Here is a 7,732-nt window from a genome sequence, read left to right as displayed (position 1 = left end):
CCACTCTCCCCACTATTATTTCATATAGTTCTAGAAATTTTGAAAACAATATAAATATAAGAGGAAGAAATGAAAGGGCTGAAAATTAAAAAAAAACAGAAAAGAAATTTTTGATTACATGATGGTTTACTTACAAAATCCTAAAGAAAAATCAAATAAACAAATTGATAGAATTAATAGTTTTACCATATTTGCAAGCCACAATATAAATTTCAAAAACTATTAACATTTTTATATAGTAGAAACATAATCTAGGAACTGATAATGTAAAGTGAAATGTTATGCAAAATAACTGCCAAACATATGTGATATTTCAATATTTAATAAATAAATTTATCAAAGCACACTTGATATTTGTTTTGATAAAAGTAAAAAAAAACTAGAAGGATGTCCATTGTTAATGTCTGCTCTATGCTAATATAATAAAAATGATCATACTAACAAAGTTACTTGGCATTTTAATTACATATCATTAAATGATGCAGGCATAATTTATAGAATTCCATAAAATAACAATAAAATCCATTTACAAGAATAAAATATCTAGAATGTTAAATTATGTGATTTTTAAAAGTTGGCATGAAGGGAGAAGCATGCTTGTAGACATCAAACTGTATTATGAAGCAAAAATCATCAAGTAATCAAGAATAGTCAGTATGTATTAAAAATAAATTGATCAAAGAAATAATATAGATCAGGGAGAAAGAGATGTATTTGAATCTACTATCTCAGTTTTTCCATACACACACAACATGAATTACTTAAGAAAGAACTTCATATTTTATAAGAATTGCTAAGAAAACTGGAAAGAATTTTATCAGCAAGCTGGCTTAGATGAACACCTTACATCATATTAATCAATCAGTTTTTAAAAAAAAATGAAAGGTAAACTGACTATTAAATACCATAACATAAAAAAAAAGATGACAAAAATGTACTTCTCACAACTATGGCTAAAAGATGTATGTATTCTTTTTTAAAATACATTTAGTATTTTGTTTTTCCCCAGTTATGTGTAAAAACAATTTTTAGCATTTCTTTTTAAAACTGTGAGTTCCAAATTTTCTCCCTTCCTCCTGCACCACTCTAACCCCTCATTGATTCAATATAAGTTATATATGTGTAGTCATGCAAATCCATATCAATAACTGTCATGTTGTGGAAAGAAAACATTGACAAGAGAAAAAAAAACTCAAGAAAAATAAAGTAAAAAAAAAGTATACTTCAATCTGTATTGAAATATCATCTTTGGGGTTGGATAGCATTTTTTATCATAAGTGCTTCAGAGCTGTCTTGGATTGTTGTATTTCTGAGAACAGCTCAGTCATTCATATCTTACAATATTGCTGAAACTTTGTACACAGTACATTTCACTTTGCATCAGCCCAGTGCAAGTCTGTCCAGGTTTTTCTGAGAGCATCCTGCTCATCATTTCCTACACTACAATAGAATTACATCATAATAACATGCCACAAGTTGTTCAGCCATTCTCCAATTGATGGGCATCCCCTAAACTTCTAATTCTTTGCCACAAGGAGAAAAAAGCTGCTATAAATATTTTTTGTACGTTAAGTCCTTTTCCTTTTTTGTTTTTATCACTTTTGAGATATAGTCTTAGTAGTGGTATTGCTATTCCAAAGAGTATGCATGGTTTTATAGCCCTTTGGGGATAGTTCCAAATTGCTCTAAAGAATGATTGAATCATTTCACAACTCCTCCAACTGCGCATTAAAGCCTCATTTTCCCCCATATCCACCCCAATACTTGTCATTTATCTTTTCTGTCATATTAGCCATTCTAATAAGTATGAGGTAGTGCCCCAGAATTATTTTGATTTGTATTTCTCCAATCAATAGTGGGTTAGAACATTTTTTTTAGTATGGCTATAGTAGGCTTTGATTAATTCATCTGCAAACTGATCTGTCATTCGATCATTTATCAATTGGGGAATGGCTCTTATTGTCATACATTTGACTCAATTCTCTATATGTTTAAGAAATGATGCCTTCATCAGAGAAACTTCCTTCAATTTTTTTTTCAGTTACTATTGCCAACTTGTATTTCCCTCCATCCCACTCCCCCATTAATCTATTCTCTCTCTCTTTTCACCCTGTCATACTTCCAAAGTACTTTTCCTTTTGAATCCCCCTCCCCCAATCTCCCATCCCTTCTATCACCATTCCTTTATTTTATCCTCTTTCCTTTTACTTTCCCATAGCGTAAGACAGATGTCTCTCCCCAATTAAAGGTTTGTGTTATTCCCTCTTGGAGCCAATTCCGATGAGAGTTTTCTTTTGTTGTTTCTTGATTTCTCAAAAAGTCATTCACCTCCATTTGCTCCATTCTAATTTTTAAGAAATTATTTTCTTCAGTGAATTTTTGGATCTCTTTTTCCATTTGACTAATTCTAATTTTCTAATCATTCTTCTCCTCATTGACTTTTTGGACCTCTTTTTCCATTTGGCCAATCTATTTTTAAGATGTTATTTTCTTCAGTATTTTTCTATCTCTCTTTTTTTATTAATTTATTTTGATTTATCAACAATCACTTTCAGAAACTTTTGAGCTGAAAATTTTTCTCCCCTTCCTCCCTCCCCAAGAAGGCACACGATCTGACATAGACTTTACATTTACATAACCATGATACATATTTTCACATTAGTGAAGTTGTAAGTAAAAATTAAAACCAATAGGAGGAACCATCAGAAAGATGAAACAAAGCTCAACAGAAGGTTATGCAATGACTAAGATTGTTAAACTGAACTTTTCTCAGCATTATGAGGATCTAAGACATTTCCAGAGGCCTCAGTATGGATAATGCTGTTCACATCCAAAGAAAGAACTATGGAAGTCGAATCGCTATCACTTATTTTGACCTTTTGTTTACAGTGTTTTGAGTCACAGCTGTAAGATGACAGCTCTAGAAGTTACAAAAGGCAGAAACCCAGAGGAAGCCAAGGTCAGATTTTATCTTTTTACTGATATCTGCTCTGATCTAGCCAAAAGAATGAAACTTTTTAGAATACCACCTATATCTAAGTTGTAATTAATAACAGAAAAAAAATGGGTGGATGAGAAGCCATGAAAAAGGCTTGACAAGCCCTCACCTCAAAGGTGTTAGTCTTCCTTGAACCTTTCCATACACTTTTCCATCTAACTTTTAAGTGAAACCTCCAATACATATTACCCCCACTAGAATATGAGCTTCTTGATAGCATGGAGTGGCTCTTCTTTTCTATTTGTATTATCAGTAGTCAGCATAGTATGTTATTTTATTTTATTTTATATTATAAGCATTTAATAAGTGCTAACTCATTCATCTATACATAAAGACTCATTTTCTCCCTTAAGCTTTATCTTGTACCACTATCTATTATTCATTTCAAAATAGATATTCTGTTGTATTCCTGTGCTTTAATAAAATGCTATGCTGTAAAAGTGATAAAAGAGAAAATTTCCAAGAATCACAGAAACGATGAATTGATAAATGAGGAATAACAGAACCCAAATGACATTTTTTATAACAGTTATATGAATAAAAGTTACTTGGAAAGACTTAAGAACTTTTATCAATGCAATGAATAACCATGAGTCTAGAGAACAGAAGTGTGCTAACCAACCATCTTCTGAGAAAGATGATACACTTCAGATAAAGAATAAGATAAACATTTAGTCAATGTGAGGGAAAGCATTCAAATTAATAGGGATTGGAAAGACTTATTTTTTCCCATACTAAGGTTTACTCCTTTAGTGAAAACGGGCAAATTTCTTAGTTATGACTTCAAGAACTTATGTTTGAACACACCTGCTGCTTTTTATTTTTATTTTTTAAATTTTTATTAGCTTTAATAAAAATGTGACTACATCACAAAAATAACTATTAAATTATTTCTAAATTTATTTATTTAGTAGTTATTATTTATTTAATTTTAATTAATTAATTTTATTTATTTCTAAATTATTTCTCTTTCTAAAAATATTTAAAACATACCCTGGAAGGAATCTTATGCATTGCATGCCGACCTAGAAAATTCAGTGAGCCATCCACAGATACTTGTGTTAATGTATTTGTATCCAGGATTTTGTATTTATGAATATAGCTATTAAATAACAGAAAACTCAACCCCAACCAGCCTTGTACATAGCCTCAACAATATGTGCTCAACTTGAGGGATTTAATCTCAAAATAAATTATCTGTTTTCCTCACCCTCAAGAATAAGGTCAGTTGTTCTTCAAGTATAGACAAGGCTTGTAGAAGTAGCTCCTGAAGTATGCAATTTGGTGAGTAAAACATTTATCACTTCAATTTCAAAACTGAGTTTAGCATTTAGTGGTATTTTTGCATCAGTCTGTCTTTTCTTGCCATAAGCCTATTCAGGTTCAATTTCCAGGTGAGCCTTTTCTCCTTTACTCATTGTTCAAGAGTACTTTATCCCATCCTCTTATAAGTTATAACCCACTCCAACTTCAAAACTTAGATGCTTTTTCTTCTTTGAACTAGTTTAAATATTAGTATCAAAAACAGTTCCATCTTGTAATGTTCCTCTGTATCAGCAATCAACATCTCCTTTTGTGGGGGGAAAGTTAGGTTTATCTCCCTTCTAAAGAATAGATTTCACATTGGCTGAAATAAACTGATTTTGGTCAGTTTCATCTGGTTTGAATTGGTTTTGGCTTGTTTGAACTTTTGGTTAGTTTGAACCGGATTCAGCTGGTTTGAACTGGTTTAAGCCAGTTTGAACATATTTTAGCCTGTTTGAAACTGGTTTTTGCACTTTTAAAATATGAAACTTTTAAAGTGAGTTTGAATTGTTTTTCTCCCATTTTAAACTGGCTTGAACTGTTTTTTGTCATTTCAAACAAGGTTTTTCTAAAGTTTTGAACATTGTTTTTGTTGTTTTAATTTTTTTTTTTTTTTTGCCATTTTTAATCAGTTCAAATTGGTTTTGTCTGCTTTGAAGTAATTTTGGCCAGTTTGAACTGGTTTTTCCTGTTTGAACTATGAAACTTCTAAAGTGAGTTTGAACTTCTTTTTTAATTCCTGTTTTAAACTGGTTTTTGCTCATTTTGAACTATCTTGAACAGGTTTTTGTCCTTTTAAATTCATTTTTTCTGTTTTGAACACTTTTTTGTTGTTTTAATTTCTTTTGCTATTTTTAAAAGTCTTATATGGTTCTTGCCATTTCAAATTTTTTTTTCTCTTCAAACTGTTTTTTTTTCTCCAATTTTGGTTTGTGTTAGTTTTGGCCAGTTTAAACTGGTTTTGGTAAATTTGATCCAGTTTGAGCTGGTTCAAATTGGTTTTGTTTGGTTTGAAGTAGTTTTGGCCAGTTTGAACCGGTTTCAGCCAGATTGAACTAGTTGGAACTGGTTTGAGCCAGTTTCAGCTGGTTTTGGCCAGTTTGAACTGGTTTTGTCTGGCATTAAACTGGTTTTAACTGTTTTGGGCTGGTTTTAACAGGTTTTGGCTGATTTTGGCTGGTTTGAACAGGTTTTGGGCCATTTTGATCTGGTTTCTGCAAGTTGAATCGGTTTTGACAGGTTTGAAATGGCTTTTACCAGTTTTAACTATTTTGGAATTTTTTTTGTTGCCATTTTGAAATGGCTTTTACTTTTTTGCATTGGGCCCATTTGAACTGGTTTGAACTGGTTTGGGCCAGTTTTGACTGGTTTTAGCAGTTTGAACTGGTTTTCACCTGTTTATTTATTTTTTTATTTTTTATTTTTTGCTTTCTAAACTAGTTTGAACTAGAAGAGACAGACAGTATGAGAGTTATGGAAGTGATGTGCAGCACATAGTGTTGAACCAATTGGTTTTAAGAAAATATTGGGCAAATTAAGAGGCTGTTAACCTCTCAAAATAGTTGTATACCTTTTGCATGATAATGATGGGTACTCATTGTATCACAATTAGCTACATCTTTTAAGCATCAAAAAATAAAAATATATATGAAAAGAATAAATTTCATATATATTTGGCAGACCCTCATCCAAAGTCTCTTCAGGCTTGACTTGTTTGGATTTCTCTTCATCAAGCTTCAAATTTTTCACCTATTGTGTCATTTTCTCAACACTCTCAGTACCTTTGAAATGCTTACTTTCAAAATGGTGGTTGTAGACTGTGACTAAATGATCTTTGTTTGCTGTCTTGGCCACATTTTTTATGTTTCCTAGTAATTTATGTTCTGTAAGAAATGAAATTTTTCTGTAAAAACTTGATGTCCTTCACGGGAAGCACTTCATTATGCAGCTGCTCCACACTCCATGACTGCTGTGGTTGAGCAGCAGCCATATTTCCCCTACTGCCACTATGTAGAAAGACTTCTTTTTGAAAGTGCATTTTTAACTTATTTTCCTGAAAGAAACTAAGAGATGGAGAAATTTGGGGGTCCCATAACTGGTATGTAATCAGACTCACAAATAATTTTAAGGAGAAGCAGGATGGAAAAAGATGGAAGATGCCCTTTCAAAGATTCCTTGGGTCCATTAACAGAGACAATACCTTCAGGTAGATGGGCCAAGCTTTGATTTAGTGTTGTATTTCATGTGGTTCAATGTTTCTTAATGGAGAAAGAAAAAATTTTCTCTTTCCAAACTTCAGTATGCAAAGTGAATGCTTGTACAGTAGGATGCTTCCTAAGAGAGTGATATGATAGTAGTAAGAGGATTAAATAGCAGATGATTTCAGTATAAAAATTCAACAGACTGTTGAACTCAAAGAAGAAGTGGCTTATAGCCACTTTATAGCACCTATAAAAATTCTGAAACTCTGAGCATCCTTAAATACATGGAGTTTGCATCCACATTAATGTTATTCTTACAACAACAAGATCAAAAACAGTAACAGGTATTTTCATCCTAATTTCACTTTGGCAAAGTTCACTACAGTGAACAATAGATATTCTAGTACATATGAGAATGAGATAGTCATTATGCTAGATAATATTTATACTAGGCAATATTTGTATGACATAGCTTCCTGTAATTGATTATGTGGACATTACTCTTCAGATCATCTCTTTTTCATGTAGATGGCCATATCACTATCTCTCTATCATGCTCACCTATAATTAGGTCAATTCTATCCATGCACAGGGAACTTTATGGGTTTTCTGTGCAACAAATGCTTCTTTTTTAATTTAAATTATAGAACTTCATTGTTTAACCTTCCCTCCTTGATACAGGTTTCAGGCATTATATCTATACATCTGGTGCATCACATGAACTTATTTTCCTTCCTAAAATATTAAGATTTAATTTCAATATACCAGGTGTTAGATGTGTTTATGCTAATAGAATCAACATATTTCTTCTCCTTTACATTTTTCACCCCCCTTGAAAGTGCATGCAGGGTAAGGATATTGGGAATTTAAATATTCAAATTTACCAAAGAGCTTTGAATGATATAAGATTTTATCATGCACACATGATGAATGGTTAGTATTTGTATAGGCTTCTGATTGTTTTGTTTTGTTTTTGTTTTGTTTTTAAAGAAGTTTCTCTCAAATGTGGTTGAAAGGACATTGAACTTAGAGTCAGAAGACCTGTCATGAAGTTTGGGTCTGCCTACTTACTAGTTATTATAATATGAGAAGAACTCAAACTCTCTAAGCCTCAGTTTCCTCATTTGTAAAATAAGGAAATGAATCCCTACCTTTCTGACTATACATATGTTGGGGGCAATCAATGAAATAATGTATATATCTTGTAACAAAATGCTATGTGATATAA

General features: G+C 31.8%; 1 pseudogene; it reads right to left on the bottom strand.

Annotated features, from left to right (window-relative positions):
• Positions 1-4,233: 4,233 nt before the first annotated feature.
• On the bottom strand, positions 4,234-6,293 carry LOC110195352 (peptidyl-prolyl cis-trans isomerase FKBP3 pseudogene; annotated as a pseudogene).
• Between the last annotated feature and the right edge of the window lie 1,439 nt (positions 6,294-7,732).

This window comes from Phascolarctos cinereus, unplaced genomic scaffold (genome assembly GCF_003287225.1).
Source record: "Phascolarctos cinereus isolate Bilbo 61053 unplaced genomic scaffold, phaCin_HiC Scaffold_4;HRSCAF=312, whole genome shotgun sequence".
Taxonomy (NCBI): domain Eukaryota; kingdom Metazoa; phylum Chordata; class Mammalia; order Diprotodontia; family Phascolarctidae; genus Phascolarctos; species Phascolarctos cinereus.
The sequence above is the reverse complement of the archived record's forward strand: the minus strand, read 5'-3'. Positions and strand labels throughout refer to the sequence as shown.